Source organism: Muntiacus reevesi, chromosome 7, assembly GCF_963930625.1.
Source record: "Muntiacus reevesi chromosome 7, mMunRee1.1, whole genome shotgun sequence".
NCBI lineage: Eukaryota > Metazoa > Chordata > Mammalia > Artiodactyla > Cervidae > Muntiacus > Muntiacus reevesi.
This window is the reverse complement of record NC_089255.1, coordinates 60882947-60898858: the sequence shown is the minus strand read 5'-3', so window position 1 is coordinate 60898858 and position 15912 is coordinate 60882947.

Genomic DNA, 15912 nt, shown 5'->3' with positions numbered 1-15912 from the left:
GCAGTCCCGAAATCTTGAAATTAAACTGCCAGTTATTAGAGATGATATTTCATGCCTCACATGGGGCGCACCTCCTTTTCATATTGCGTTTGTGATAGACAGTTCTTTGCATGAATAATAGAATGGTCCTGAATGAATTCCCGTCAGCTCTGCCTCGGGGAGAAACGCAAGGTGAGTTCGATGACTCCTAGTGTGATCTTTTGCCTGTTGACATTACTTTTAAACTTTTCTTCCTTAGGCTGCAGCCATGTGTATTAAATAAATGATAAACACCATTTCTCTCATAAGTGCCGTCTCACCCTTTGAGCTACAAAGAATGCTTTGCAGGTAGTTGAGAGGTTAATATTACTGAATTATTTATTTATTCTATATAGTTTAAACATCCCTATTTTCTGCCTTTTTTTTTTTAACCTTTCTGGTGACTGATTCAAAGTGGAGGAAATATATAATCTTTAGCAAGGACAGATTACAAAGACAGCCTTTGTCTTTGGTGGAAGGGAAAAGAACACAAGTAACAAATCTTGTTCATTACTTTACTGGAGGGGAGTTCCTTTTTTTTCTTTCTTTCTTTCTTTCTACAGGAAAACAGTTGAGAAAATATAGATGTTTGAAAAAGAGAAAAAGAAAGGAAAAAGGTAGCAGGATGTGCTACCGTAAGGACAGGCCTCGAAACTGTGCAGGTCTCCTAAAACCTCTGTGGTATATTATCTCCATCCCCTTCCTGATAGAATTCTTTATATTATTATTATTATTCAGATGAAAGGTAGATAAACTGAACAAGGGCATTCTTGAAGGATAAATAAGAGAAGAAATGCAAAAAGCAGCATTCATCCTGAAGAATGAAATTGCCACGCAGCTACTCTGTATACTTTATCACTCTTTTTAGAAGTCCTTCAAGCATCTCCAGGTTTGCAAATAGAAAAATCACTGCCCAGATTCTTTTCTTTCTTTCCAGTCCCGTATCTGTCTTGTCTTTATACCTGAAATGATCATTTTCTTATTTCTTTAGCTTTTACTGACATTTTGTGCCACATTGGACAACCATTTTCAAAAAAGAGTAAAATCTTTATGATCACTTTCACGAGTGATAATGAACAAAGCTAGGCTTATTCACAGCAAAATCATTCCATTCCACATAGTGGTTCTGTTCCTGTCTCAGCATACATTTCCGTAAAAGGACTTATCTAAACTTTAGAACTCCCAATTGGGCCAGGCTAGTCCTCATGGTCCCTTATTCCTCTGCTTCTGAACCCGCTTGTCTAACCTGCAGAGAGTATGAGAACTTAAGTTCTGAGTGGACTTTTCCAGTCTACAAACATTCTGGAGCTCTATCTTGAGGTCACTTTCCCAGCTCACAGAAGTTCCGAGGGCTGTATATGACTAACATATTGGTCTAAAAAGTAGTCATTAACTTTTTTGCTCTGAAGAAAAAAAAGTATTGAAAATAATTTAAAAGACTGATACTAAGTCTTTGAATATCAGAGTTCTAGCTCATATGGGCAGCCTTTGTTGTTGTTCAGTAGCAAAGTCATGTCTGACTCTTTGTGACCCCATGAACTGCATGCAGCACACCAGGCTTCCCTGGCCTTCACCATCTCCTGGAGTTTGCTCAAACTCAAGTCCACTGAGCAGGAATGCCATTCAACCATCTCGTCTTCTGTTGTCCCCTTTTCCTCCTGCCTTCATCTTTCCCAGCATCAGGGTCTTTTCCAATAACTCAACTGTTCCCATCAGGTGACCAAAGTATTGGAGCTATTGGAGCTTCAGTTTCAACATTAGTCCTTCAAACGAATGCTGCTGCTAAGTCACTTCAGTAGTGTCCGACTCTGTGCGACCCCATAGACTGCAGCCCACCAGGCTCCCCCATGCCTGGGATTTTCCAGGCAAGATCACTGGAGTGGGTTGCCATTTCCTTCTCCAATTTGTGAAAGTGAAAAATGAAAGTGAAGTTGCTCAGTTGTGTCCCACTCTTAGCAACCCCATCGACTACAGCCTACCAGGTTCCTCCGTCTATGGGATTTTCCAGGCAAGAGTACTGGAGTGGGGTGCCATTGCCTTCTCTGTTCAAATGAATATTCAGGGTTGATTTCGTTTAGAATTGACTGGTTTGATCTTGCTATCCAAGGAGCAGCCTTGGATTTTTTTTTTTTTTAACTATAGCTCATTACATCTGTTTCTTTACTTGCCCTACTGTCTTCATTGTTCTAGCCATCTGGGTCTGAGAGCAGAGGAGAAGCAGGGCCAGTTGAAGTCAAGGTATAGCCTTCACTGTTCTACCCCAAGGTCAGCTCTGTCCCAGAGCTGGTTTAGTTGTTTTGGTTTAGTTGTTAAGTCATCTCCAGCTCTTTTCAACTCCATGGACTGTAGCCTGCCAGGCTCCTCTGTCCATGGGATTTCCCAGGCAAGGATACTGGAGTGGGTTGCCATTTCCTTCTCCAGGGTTCTTTCCAAGCCCAAGAATCAAACCCACATCTCCTACATTGGTGGGCAGATTCTTTTCCACTAAGCCACCAGGGAAGCCTGTCCCAACCCTCGTACTTAAACCTAAATTGTCCCATAGGTTAACTTCATTTCTTTGGTTGCTAGTTTGTCAGTGACATCACCATTCTCTGAGATTTTCCAGTATCAGAACATTGAGGTATCTTTGACAGTTTCCACTGATTTATCCTTCACCCCATTCTAGTTATTTAAGAAACCTCATATCTGTCAATTCCTCTTAACTACTACAGCTGAAATTTCATTCTTTTCTTGACTTTATGCTTGAAATACAGACAGAAGTCTCAAACTAAATAACATACCTCCAGTTTTTCTCCCACATTTCAGTGACACATGGTGGAAGGAAAATTTGGAATGTCTAACCTGGGCAATCACTGTAGTGGATGTTTTGCATATTCTATTTTATTTAATCCTCACAATATTTATTTAAAGTATAAGTATTGGTAACTTGATTTTACCAATGTTTAAATGAAGATCTAGAAAGTTTAAGAAAATTGGTTTAGAATGGCAGAGATAGAAAGTATTGGAGCTAAGATTGAAATGAATGTCTGGTTCACCCCAGAGTCCATAGAATTTCTATTAACAGCCTGCTGTCTCTCAATAAATACTTAACTGAGTGGATAAGTAAGGGAGTGAGTGAATGAATGAATATATACATTCATGCCTGAATGAGAGAAGTAACAGGCAAAAGACTTGTAATAACTTTACGCCCTTTTGCAAACAGAGGACTGTGGCCTGTTAAGGGCAATTATGTAGTAGCTGCTGTCACCACTGCTCTGAATATTCAGCATTCAAATCTGTAATGCTCTTCCACCTGTATACTCCATTGTCTGCCTTCTTACTTAGGACAGCACAGTGCAACTTAATCAGCTAGTATTGAAAAAATTCCTTTTTCTTTTTTTTTAAGAATTCTGATTGGGAGCATACTAATGCTTCCTTCAATTAGTTTCCTCCGGAGTTAATCCCATTTACTTTTCCTGTTTGGGCAACCAGCTGTTTGAGGTTGCCGAGCAACCAAGAGTTGAAGAGAGGGAGGTTGGTGAGAGCTGGAGACCCCAAAGCTTCAACCAAGGTGAATAGTAAATGAGAATCAAATGTCAGAGAGGATTTATCTTAGGGCACAAACAGATCATTTCAAAGTGAACATGTAAAGCGGGAGGTAACTTCAGTTCAGAACTTTTTTTTTTAGTATTTATATTAGTAACATAATCTAGTTTCTCTTCTCAAGCACTGTGGCAACAAAGAACCAAGGAGATTAGATTTTGAGTGAAAGGAAAAAAGTGTGGCTACAAAGAAAGCAAGAGTGATTGTGAAATGGCGGTTCTCCTCTGGGATGACTGTGTTGTTTCTGTAGAAGTGGATTAAGAGCTGAGTGTGTTCAATCCTGCAGAAACTTCAGAAGAACAAAGCAGGAAGCTGGATATTACAGGAAGTACTAGTACTGTGGAGATGGAAATAAATAAATAAGTAAAGTCTCACAGTTGGTGGGGTGTGGGGGATTGGACATTATGTACAGACACCAAAGGAAATACAGTCGGGGCATTTATGCCCTAGATCTGTACATTCTAGGTACTCATCCCTCTACATGTTAATCCTGGGAGTCTTGATGGTGTCAGGCTGGTCCTTGGAAGGTGGGTGACACCACTATAGCTTCATCCTGGGAGGAAAGAAATAATAGACTGGGAAAGACAAACTCTAAGATGCATTGACTGAGGGTAAAAGGGAAAGGCAAGACAGTAATGTAAAAGTGAAGAAAAATCTCTTGATGATCTTAGGTAAGAAATGTCTTTCTCCTTAGAGGCTCTGCAATATGTCTGCAACATGCTGCCTATTTGACAGAGACATTTTTCATCTAAAAAATACAAGAGGACATTCACATCTCTGGTTAAGGCCTGTACATAACAGAAATAGCAAGAATCACTGCAAAACTTCAACTATAGCTAAAATTCCAAAGCCTACTGAGGTCATTATGTCACCTTTGGCATGTCAAGCACTAACCCAGATTTGAAACAATGCAACATTCTCTTTTCTGAAAATAAAATGAGAATGTTTCACTTTACTTGCAGTCCTATACTCTCAAAGGGCAATTAACTTCCACCACTTCCATGGGAATTTAACTGAAATGAAGGAGAGAGAAGGCTTCTGAGAAACACGGAGATTGAGAACTGTTCAGTTCTATGAACCAGAAGAATAACCTGTTTGAAATATAAACAACTATATGTCTTTTAATTAAGTAATAATGATGAAAACATTTTAAAATGTAAAGTTAGATATGTATAAATTATTTACATGTATATATGCCATTGGTCATCCCTGATTGCTCAAGTGGTAAAGAATCTGCCTGCAATACAGGAGACCCAGGTTTTCTGGGCTGGAAAGATGCCTTGGAGAAGGGAATGGCTACCCACTGCCATACCCACTCCAGGTATTCTTACCTGGAGAATTCCATGGACAGAAGGAGGCTTCAGTCCATGGGGTCACAAAGAGTCGAACATGACTGAGCAACTAACACTTTCATTTTTATGCCACTGGAAGTGGTTTATATTTAGTAAATATAAATTTACTATGCTATGTAATACAGATTCATTTATATAAACATATTTCAAAATTTTGAGTGAATACCCTTTCTATCATGCTAGTATCAATTCACTCGTTTGAACAAGTAACTGAAACATCAGTGACCACAGCTTCAGGAATTAATACTTTCCATTAGTTCTCTTCTCTCCAATACATACAACCAATTTGTAGCACCAGAAGTACAAAAAATACACACTCACACATGCACACAGAGTAAGTAAAACTCTTGTTGCATGAGATAATTTGTTGTAAGAAAATTTTAGCCAAATGAACAGAGTTGTACTAGTCAGGACTGTCAGTAAAGATACGGAAGTAGTCGTCTTATGTAGAGCCATTTATATGATGGTATGTCTTATAATGAATTTCTCTGTTTTGATGAGCATCCCAACTAGCCCAGGTGTCCTGTTGGGTTCTAGGTCTTCATTCAGAGCCTTGAGAGAAAGGATCACAGCATAATATTCTTCACATTGAAAAGTAGGTCTAACCACATAATTATTCAACATCAAAATATTTCTTTGGTACCACTTTAAAAAGAGGTCCTTCCTAAAACTTTGAACCAAAACACATCACAAGTCATGGAATTATTGAATGTTAGTGCATTGATTTATTATCTCCCTGTGTCCTTGTAAACATGCCATGTTTAGATGGCTTGACATTATGAATGATTTTTAATATATAGTTTAGTGCCTCTAAGCACAGAATTGGTTACTTACAAACTTAAGCAGTTTTCCTGTCCAGGTAGTATTAACACTCAAGGCTGGGAGGAGAAATTTGGAAGGGACTGGCTCCTGAAACTGAGACACCTACTACTCCTGATGCTTTCTGCATTTTCATAGTTCAGAACAAAAGCACCATAGTAGTAGATCCTTGAGAACTAAACAAAAGAAATTTTATCAGCCTGCACTCTGGGTGGTGATCAGCAGCATTTTCTCAAACCAGAGATCCTTAAATTTACTTAATGATCCTTCTTGTTGATTCAAAAGAAACAGAAGAGCTGGTTGGTTCCCAATGAGTAATATTGATTGTCCACTGGCCTCTTCGAAACTTGGATCTGAACTTTATGGCCGTGGATGGCCGTGGTAGTAGATATACCATCATTGGTCTTGATCTCAAGGTCTCATGGTCCCATTTGGGATCCAGGAGGCCAAAGGAACTTATATCTTTTGGAAGTAACTCATAGTAGATATATTTCTGTCTCCAATTATTTATTCTCGTGTTTCCTATAAGAGAATTAAGTATTCCTACCTTTATTGGACTTAAGTTGGACAAATCACTTGTTAACTTGTTGGACAGATTACTTATTGACTTAAGCTGGACAAATTACTTGCTTTAGCCAATGGACTGTGCAGGGATAGAGCTCATACCAATTCTGTGTAGAAGTTTTGAGAAGCGTTGTAGGTTTCTCCCACCACTTTTAATCTTCCCTTTGCATGTTTTAGATTTGGGCTGCTTCTTCAGTCCTGGAATGACAAGGTAGGTAGAAAGCCATAGCTAACTTGTGTCCAACTTGTAATATGAATGAGAAATAAATCTGTGTTTTGGTAATCCACTGAAATATGAGGATTATTAGCTGACTAATAAGATGTTTACCTTAAACTACTGCTCTTTAACTTCTAAAAATAGCTGGAGAGCACATGCAGCCCTGATATTATCCACTTTAAAGCATTTTTGCTCATAAGCTATTTCCTGTATTCCTCCAATTGTTTCAGCCACTTTAATTTTTTTTTAATTTTTATTTGGATATTAATCAATTTTTTAACCTCGATTTACAATGTTGTGTTAGTTTCAGGTGTACAACAAAGTGAATCTGTTATACTTTTTATTTAGTTATTTATTTTTAATAGAGTATGATTGCTTTACTATGTTTTGTTAGTTTCTGTTGTACACTGATGTTAATCAGCTATATGCCTACGTATATCCCCTCCATCTTGGACCTCCCTCCAGCCTCCTAGTTCTACCCTTCTGGGTCATCCCAGAGCACTGAGCTGAGCTCCTCATTTTCTACATCTGCATGTCTATTCCTGCCCTGCAAATAGGTTCATCTGTACCATTTTTCCAGATTCCACATATATGTGTTAATGTATGATATTTGTTTTTCTCTTTCTAATTTCCTTCACTGTTAAATGTTTCTTGTGATCTGATCACAGTAATGTAAATAAATGAATTGAAATAAATGATTGAACATTTTCTTAAATTCTTGTACTATAGATATGAAACAGATGAGACAAAGAATTTGTCCTCATGGAAAAGAGGGCCAGTGAGGATGATAATGCAGTGTGATCATTCTTTTGGTAGAGGTACCTTCAGGATATTATTTCAGTGCATTCATTCACTTAGCAGTGAGTGAGTAATGAATTCTTCCTTATTCTCCATCTACAGTTTTAAGCTCCACAAATTAAAGGACAGAGTTATACCTAAGGTGACCCACAGACTACTCCAGCTCTTGACTACTCTCTCCCTTCAGCTTCATTTTCTCAAATACCACATCTAATCCTTTAAAAAAAATTCTTGTTCACACTATCTTTAGCAGATATCCAGAATCTGCGATCACCTGTCACCACCCCCACTGTTAACTCTGGTTCAAGTTAACAACATCTCTTAAACTGTTACGAGAGACTCCTAAATGGCTTCTCTGCTTCTGGTCTTACCCATCCTTCTCCAGCTCCCACCAACTAATTTCTACAGAGTAACTAGTGGAGAATTTTCAGCTATGAATCATTTAATAGATCATGCTACTCCTATCTTCTGAACCTTCCATCAGCTCGCCATTTCAGTCTAAAGAAAGCCCAAGTCCTCTCAGCTGCTTACCAGTCACCTGAGTCTCACCCTCACAGCTGTCCCTTCTCTGAAAACTTGTACCACACTTTATCCTGCACTCCCTACTTCATCCGCACTCTCCTCTTTGCAGCTCTGGCCTATAAAAGACAATTTCTTACCTGTGTGCATGCATCCCAAGTTGCTTCAGTCGTGTCTGACTCTACAGTGTCTGTGAGTTGTAGCCCACCAGGCTCCTCTGTCCATGGGGATTCTCCAGGCAAGAATACTGGAGCGGGTTGCCATGCCCTCCTCTAGGGGATCTTCCCGACCCAGCGATCGAACCCGCATCTTTCACATCTCCTGCGTTGGCAGGCAGCTTCTCGACCACTAGAGTCACCTGGGAAGCTCCGTCTCACTTGCAGGACTTCTCAATTCTGTTCTTCTTCCTGCCATGCTCTCCCCTCTATACCTGCATGATCTGCTCCCTCTCTTCATTCAGGTCTCTGCTCAGTGTCACCTCCTTACCATAGATTTCCCTGACCAACAAAGTCTACCCTATGGAGACTAGATTTTTACATCCAGAAATTAGATGGGATGTTAGAAAAGGAACATTCACCAGGAGATTTTTTGCACATTTTTTTGGCTAAAAGGCTGATAGCAAAGAACAACAGTTAGCAGTTAAAAAGCAAACACAAAAACTCAGTGTTAGTCTCTGAAGATATCTGGCTTAGGTGCAGTTTCCATTCTTTTTAAACAAAAGGTGTGCATGAATAATGGATGAAGTGAAACATTTTCTGGATGAATCGCTTCAAATTAGATATTTGATGGCAGACAAATCAGCAGTGGGAAAAAGCCCCAGGTCTAAAATGGAAACTGTTTGAAGGGCCATGGGAATTTGAATGATCCTGTCTAGGGTTCCTGAGTGCTACAGGACAGTAGGAGCTCCCTTTCTCAGAGAAGTTAGATCATATATGGTCTTCGTGTCCATATATTGCAGCCAGAGGAGGAGCCTGGGCTGATGCCTTTGGTGTCAAGTCTATTATTTGAAGCTTCATTATCTTCTCCCCTGCCATCCAACCCCTGTAATATGAGGACTGAGGATGGAGGCTTAAACCCTGGCACACAACTCAAACCCATGGAGTCATCTAGGATAGAACCAAAAGCCTAACTGGAGACTTTATTCAGCCCATATTCTTGTCCACCTTTTCTTCACCTCCCTTCCTCATCAACTTCCTTTGTTTGAAGCGTTTGTCCCAGTTTCCTTCCTATGAGAGTTTTCGGGGATAGGAATCATTTCCTTTTAAACCAGTATCACTTTTCCTCCCAAATATTTCACTCTGCGCTATAAGCCATTCTGTTGTTCCACCAGTATCTCTTGTTGATGTTGTTGTTTGGTTGCCAAATCTTTGCAACCCCATGGACTGTAGCCCCCCCAGGTTCCTCTATCCATGGGATTTCCCAGGCAATAAAACTGGAGCAGGTTGCCATTTCCTACTCCTAGATCTTCCCGACCCAGGATCGAACCCACGTCTCCTGTTTTGGCAGGCGGATTCTTTACCACTGAGCCATCAGAAAAGCCCTCACCAATATCTGTAACTCTTTAAATTATTTTCTCTCTACACTTTCTACCAATCACACATTTGACATAATTTTAGAAAGTTATTTTTACCATAATCATTTTTTATGACATCTTAACACTGTGATAGGCTTCTTGCTGTTTCTAAGCTGGATTTGTCTTTAGCTGAACAATCTGTCTGTCTTTTCTTCCTCAAGTCAAAGTATGCCACAGTAAGCAGAAGTTTGGCCCCAGATCTTCTGCAAAACCGTTATCATGCTCTACCTATTACATTTGTAAAATAAATCTTGGGTGTATGCAAACATCTTACAGAATTCCTACTCTTTATTGCTCAGGAAATCTATTTTCCCCAATATAGAAGAAACATTAAGATGGATACATAAGTCATGTTATTTTGGGGAAACACAAAGCCAGATAAATGTGTGATTAGAAGATGCATCGTTTCACCTTGAAATATTGATTGAACATTGATTGAAAGGCTGTTGTGTTCAGGTAAGTGACAGAAAATAGAAAGTATGTAAAAGTTTTGATACCTTCCTTTTGAAAGGTTTACAGTGGGGTTTAGAAAAAAAAACCTGTAAAAGTGAACGGGAGCATATTTGGTTGATACCTACTGGCTATATAAAATTGCTTTTGGACATGTTTCCTGATTCCTCATAAAACAAAGACTTAATAAGTTTGCTTGGCAGCTGATGGGCAAAGTTAAAAAAAAAATCAAATAAGCTTTTTGTTTTCCTTTAAGCAGTTCCTGGCAATGCTTTCTTTTTTTTTTTTTTTTTTATTTTATTTTAAGCAGATGAGTTTTTAAAACAATGATTGCATTTAGGACCTTCAAGAAAGCTTGTAAACCACAGATTTGAGGAGCTGGGTCCTGAGACCTGAACTGTGAGCTGGCTTGGTGCACACACTGCGGACATCAGGAAGGTCTGCTATTTCCATGCACACAGATGAGCAATCACAATAAGGGCCCACATCAGCCAAGCACCCTCTGAGTCCTGAGCCTCAGCATATATTTTGCAGCTCTGAGAAACTGGCATGTTAAACCAGAATCTGGGTCGTGGGTACAGGGTGAGCAATAAAGGCTGACCAGACTTACATGGAAAAAAACAATATTTGTCATTAGTTTTGATAGCTGTTTCATTGAAATCCTATTTTCTGAGTGCACGAGTATACCAATTTAAATATTCGCCAGTCATTTCGTGTTTCTTGGCTGTCTTTTTCCCTTTGTACCGGGACACGTTCGCCTGGTCTCGCAGTCTGTCTCCCAAGAGTGCTCTTGATGAGATTTTTTTTCTTTATCAGGAAATTGATTTTCTTGCATCTCTTTCTGAGATTACTGAATCCAATCTTGAGGTGAATAACTCAATTCTTGGAAAAATGTCTAATTTGGAAACCTGGTGGTTGATTTTTTTCCCTCCTGGCCGCAGCATCAAAGCTATATGAGCAGATACCAGTAACAGGTGAGGTAGATGCCTCCTAGACCACCGGGTCCTCCCTCGTCTCAACCAGCCTGCCTCCTCCAGCATAGCTCTTCCTCTCCCTGGGTTCTGAGCACCCTCTTTCTACCCTTGGCGCGTCCTGCTCCTGTGTAGCCTCTCACTCTCTTTCTCTAGTTCTAAATCTTAGCTGAATTTTCTGCCTTATTTCTTACACATCCTGGCAATTCCTTCCTGGGCTGTCTGCCCTTACAGTGGTTCATTTTTACCCTTTTGGTCAGAATGGCCTAAGTTCACATAATCTTTGAATTTAGTGGCCCAAACTCTAGATTAGTAAAAGCTGGATTTCTGAGTTGAAGACAGGCACAACTGGTTGCACTCTGGATCTTTCCAAAAGAGACACTAAGCAGTTTTGTATGTGTAAGGTCTTTGCCATGATACCTTTGAGAGGGACACTTTGTATATTTATATCTCACCTTGATGTTTTATTAATGACCAACATTTGTTTAGTCTGCAGTGGCAATAGGGAATTGGAAATCAGTCTATGTGTCTGAGCCTAGTTTGCATAGATCCAAAGTCAGAACTGGTTCGGTGCAGCACATGGATATGATTATTATAAACAATTATGCTGAGAACGCCCACTTTTCTATAATTAAAATGTCCAGTGTTATTCAATTCATTGGCTTTTGCCCTGTAACCATTGTGATGTTTCTATGTTAAAGAAGTGCATTCAGTTAAGTCTTACATGCTGTGTACTTTGTCAATCCAAAAATGTTTTTTTCTCAAGTTGCTGTGGTGGTGTTGGTATTTATTCTGCAACATCAGCAGTGCTTGGGGGCCAAATGCAGAGTGCGGATAGCAGTTGAAGCAACATTTTTTTTCTTGTTGTTCACATTCCAACATTCTTAAGAACAAACTGTCTGAAAAGAAACGCTGGAATGATATACTGAAAGTACTTTTCAGAGCCTTGTACTACCAGAGAAGTTAAGAACCTTAGAATTCTAAGGCAGGAAAACAACTGTGGGAATCTCTCTCCCACTCTCTACTTTATGACAGTGCTAACTCATTTAAATCTCTTTCTCAAAACTAAAATTACAAATGTTTAAAAAAAAAGAGTTGCTGTATTGTTTCTGGGTCTGCCTCTGGGTCTCTTCTTGTGGGATTTTACCTTGGTTCTTTGCAGAGACTTTATGTTTTTTCCCTTCTCACTGAAGGTATAAGGTATAAGGTGGAATGTGTGTACTGCTTAAAGTTGTATTGTTTTCTTCTCAGCTGTTGCCAACAGTTGACAGATACAGAGATGGGAAGCAAAAATCTCAACATTTGAGAATGTTTGTGTCTCGGTCTCTTCTCAGAATGGAACAAAATCTGAAATACTTAATTCTCTTGTGCAATATTTCCTTTATCTTTGCTGCCTCTATTTTGAAAGGAATCATTAAGACACTTTTAGCCTTAGCCTAGCCCTAGGCTGTTAATGGAGCAGAGGGAGCCAAGAGAAGCAGAAAGATAGCACGGCTGGAAAGAGGGGACTTTGGCTTGTAGTGACAGTTGCTCAGGCAATGGCTGGCTGAAAGGCCTCTATTCTCTGCAACAGTTGAGCCAACTATACAAGGAAGGCAAATAAATGGAATTATTTATTTTATAAGGAGGTTCTTAAAAATTCTATATTTTTGCATGTGTGAGAGTATCTGGTGAGATCATGTATGAGAAATCACTTTAAAATCATAGGTTAGATAAATATAAATTACTTAGCTTATTTTCCTAACTTCACGGAGAGCCAGGATTCCACAGTTTGAAGATAGAAGCCTCGCTCCTTCCTACTCTGTTTTGCCTAAACCGGCGTATGGGTTGGCACAGTTTCGTCTTTTTCAAGGTCTAATTTCACTGTGAATTTACAGACTCAAACTCCAGTGAGAATTATTGATAGATCTTTTGAGAAAGTAAGAAAGACCTATCCATTGAGATAACCCATGATGCATGAATGAGGAGAGCTGTTATGCATTGAGGTGGAAATCTTTAGGCAATAACAAAGGGATTGTATTCAAAAGCAGGTACAGAATGCCTGTTATGGACCATTTGATTATAGTATGAAAGGTCAAATGTTAGAAGTCAGCACAGAGTTAAAATTTGATATGATAAATACTTGGCCCCACAGTTAAAAGCCATTTTAGTTGGGGGCCAACCAAATGCTGTATAATATTATTTCTCCTGATATTAGCTAAGATATTTTTCTCACCTTTTCAGGCACTTGTTACAAAACTGTTCCATTTTTAGCTCCACCTTTAGGAGCTTGTCTCTCTCTCTATATATATATGCATGTACAGTATGTACATCCCCAATACTGCCTTGTTGCCTTCACGACTAGCCTGTTCTTCTGCTAGCTCGCAGATCTGTAATTTGGTGGTGTTTTTCTCTTGAACTAGTATCATTAGACTCCTCTTGACCCCGAAGGCTCCAGGTGTTCAGTTTTCTAATTTAATCATGTTTTTCTGCTAATATGTTGGAAGTAGAAATTTATGTATCAAGTATCTATTTTAATTAAGCACTTGCAATTCACATTCAGTCCATTCCTGCACCTTTCCATTCCTGCCTATTTTTCTTGCCTAGTTTTTTTTTTTTTTTTCCCCTCACGTATAGAGGGCTTGCTATCCAGTGTAGGAGGTAACAACTACCGACCAGAACAATCTAATGATGGTTTGGGGAGAGGTGGAATAATGGTGTGTGAGTGTGTGTTTGTTTATATACAGCTATTAGCCTAACATCATTGAGGTATGGCTGCCTTTAGAAAAGCAGCTGCTCCCATGTTGCCCTCTTTTCAATAAATATTTTGCTTTACGACATTATGAAAAATAGATATGACTTTAATGTAGCGTGCTGAAAATTAAAGTCCTCAAACCCACAGCTGTGTATGCAACCGAGCCTGTCTGGATAACCTGGATAACCAACCAACATTTATGCATTCACTGAAGTCTGTGTAGATGAAACAGAAAATAAAGCAAGAGGAAATGTTAACTGAAAAACAATTTATGTGCCTGAACATATTTTATAACACTGTGAAAGTAAAGAACTAGATACTGTTTTAACAGAGGATTCCTTTAGAAAGGCAGAATATAACATAGTGTTTTATCAAGATATGAAACTTACACTGAAAAAATACTCTTTTTTTTAATGAATGAGCAAACTCTGCCATAAATATTCACACAGTTGGTCACCAAGTATAATTTAGGGCCCTGTTTGAGGAACATTTTCCATATGAATATGCTTTCACACCTGCATCCCTGTAAAGCTCACTGTTTAGAAAGGGGAACTGATAAGCACATGGCTGGGAGGAGAAGAAGAGAAACAAATGGAACTCTAAAAATCATCTTTATGTTTTTGTCTGTAAAAAGGAAAATGAAATTACTGTAATTATAACACAGCCCTCCCCCCCCCAAAAAAAATAGTTCTCAAGCCCACTTTGAGAATGTCTTCCTACTTTTTGAAATGAGTCATCCAAGAGGAGGTATTTTCTCTTGTTTAGGGGCACAAACCTCAGCTAGAATCCCTGTTGGAAGCATTTAGTGAATAGGTTATCATTAGAGATGCACAGTGAAATGCAGAATCAGGTATTTTAAAAGGGAATAAATAACATTTACAAATATGTGTTTATCTTAGAAATATTTTGCCCTAAATGAACTAAACATTTTTATCATTTATCAACTGCTATAAAGCAGAATTTCACCTACATATATTTGTTAGTTCTCAGTCCTGTTTCTTGCACACAATTCCAGAAACTCTTTTTTTTAAATAGCTGTCATCAGGTGATTTAGTTCTAATCAGTGATTCTCTGGCTTTTATATGCAGCCTATTATTTTCTTCCCTCCCACTCTGTTCTATGTGATCCCATTCCTATCCTCAAATAATGTGTATAAAGAGATAGCATAATTATAAAACATCATGCTTCTTTGCATAAAATGGAAAATTCTGGAACAAAGTGTTGGTTTATTCATTCATTAAATGTTTAATCTCTGTCGACTCTGTTCCAGGCACTGACTGGCCTAGATTCTGTGGATACATGGTTTAGAGGTTCCTCCTCCCAAAGAAGTATAGTTATTATTAAGCAAGGAACTAAGTATGTATACAAAATGAGTACTTGTTGTGATAAAAGCCCTAAAGGTAATAAAAATAGTGATGAGGTAGAGGGGTATTACTAGGGGTGTTTTAACTGAGTCTCTTTGTGCAAGGTGATCAGGGAAGCCTTTCTGAGATTTGTACAAGTAGATTTGAGATATGTACAAGTAGAACTGTGGTGTTGGAGAAGACTCTTGAGAGTTCCTTGGACCGCAAGGAGATCAAACCAGTCAATCCTAAAGGAAGTCAACCCTGAATATTCATTGGAAGGACTGATGCTGAAGTTCCAATACGTTGGTCACCTGATAGAAGAGCCAACTCAGGGAAAAGACCTTGATGCTGGGAAAGATTGAAAGCAGGAGAAGAAGGGAGCAACAGAGGATGAGATTGTTGGATGGCATCACTGACTAAATGGCCATTAGTTTGAGCAAACCCCGAGAGATAGTGAAGGATAGGGGAAGCCTGGTGTGCTGCAGTCCTTGGGGTCGCAGAGTCAGACACTACTGAGAGACTGAACAACAACATCCAGTCAGCCAGGAGGGCCAGTGGGAAGACAGTTCCACACAGAGGGGAAAGAACACAAATGAGGAAGGAAAGTGGTGGTATATGGTCAGGCCTGCTCTCATTTTCTGTACATCCCCTGCCTGACCAGTGCCTGCTTCACCTTTACACTGCTCACATGACTGTCCTTCCTGCATATTGTGCGTGTTAGTATCTCAGTCATGTCCAACTCTTTGCAACCCCATGGACTGTAACCCTCCAGGCTTCTCTGTCCATGGAATTCTCCAGGCAAGAATACTTGGATTCTTGGAGTAGATTACCATTCCCTTTACCAGAGGATCTTCCCAACCCAGGGATCGAACCCTGATCTCCTGCATCACAGGCCTATTCTTTACTGTTTGAGCTACAGGGAAGTCCATGCATGTTGGGTTGGCCAAAAAGTTCATTTGGGATTTCTGT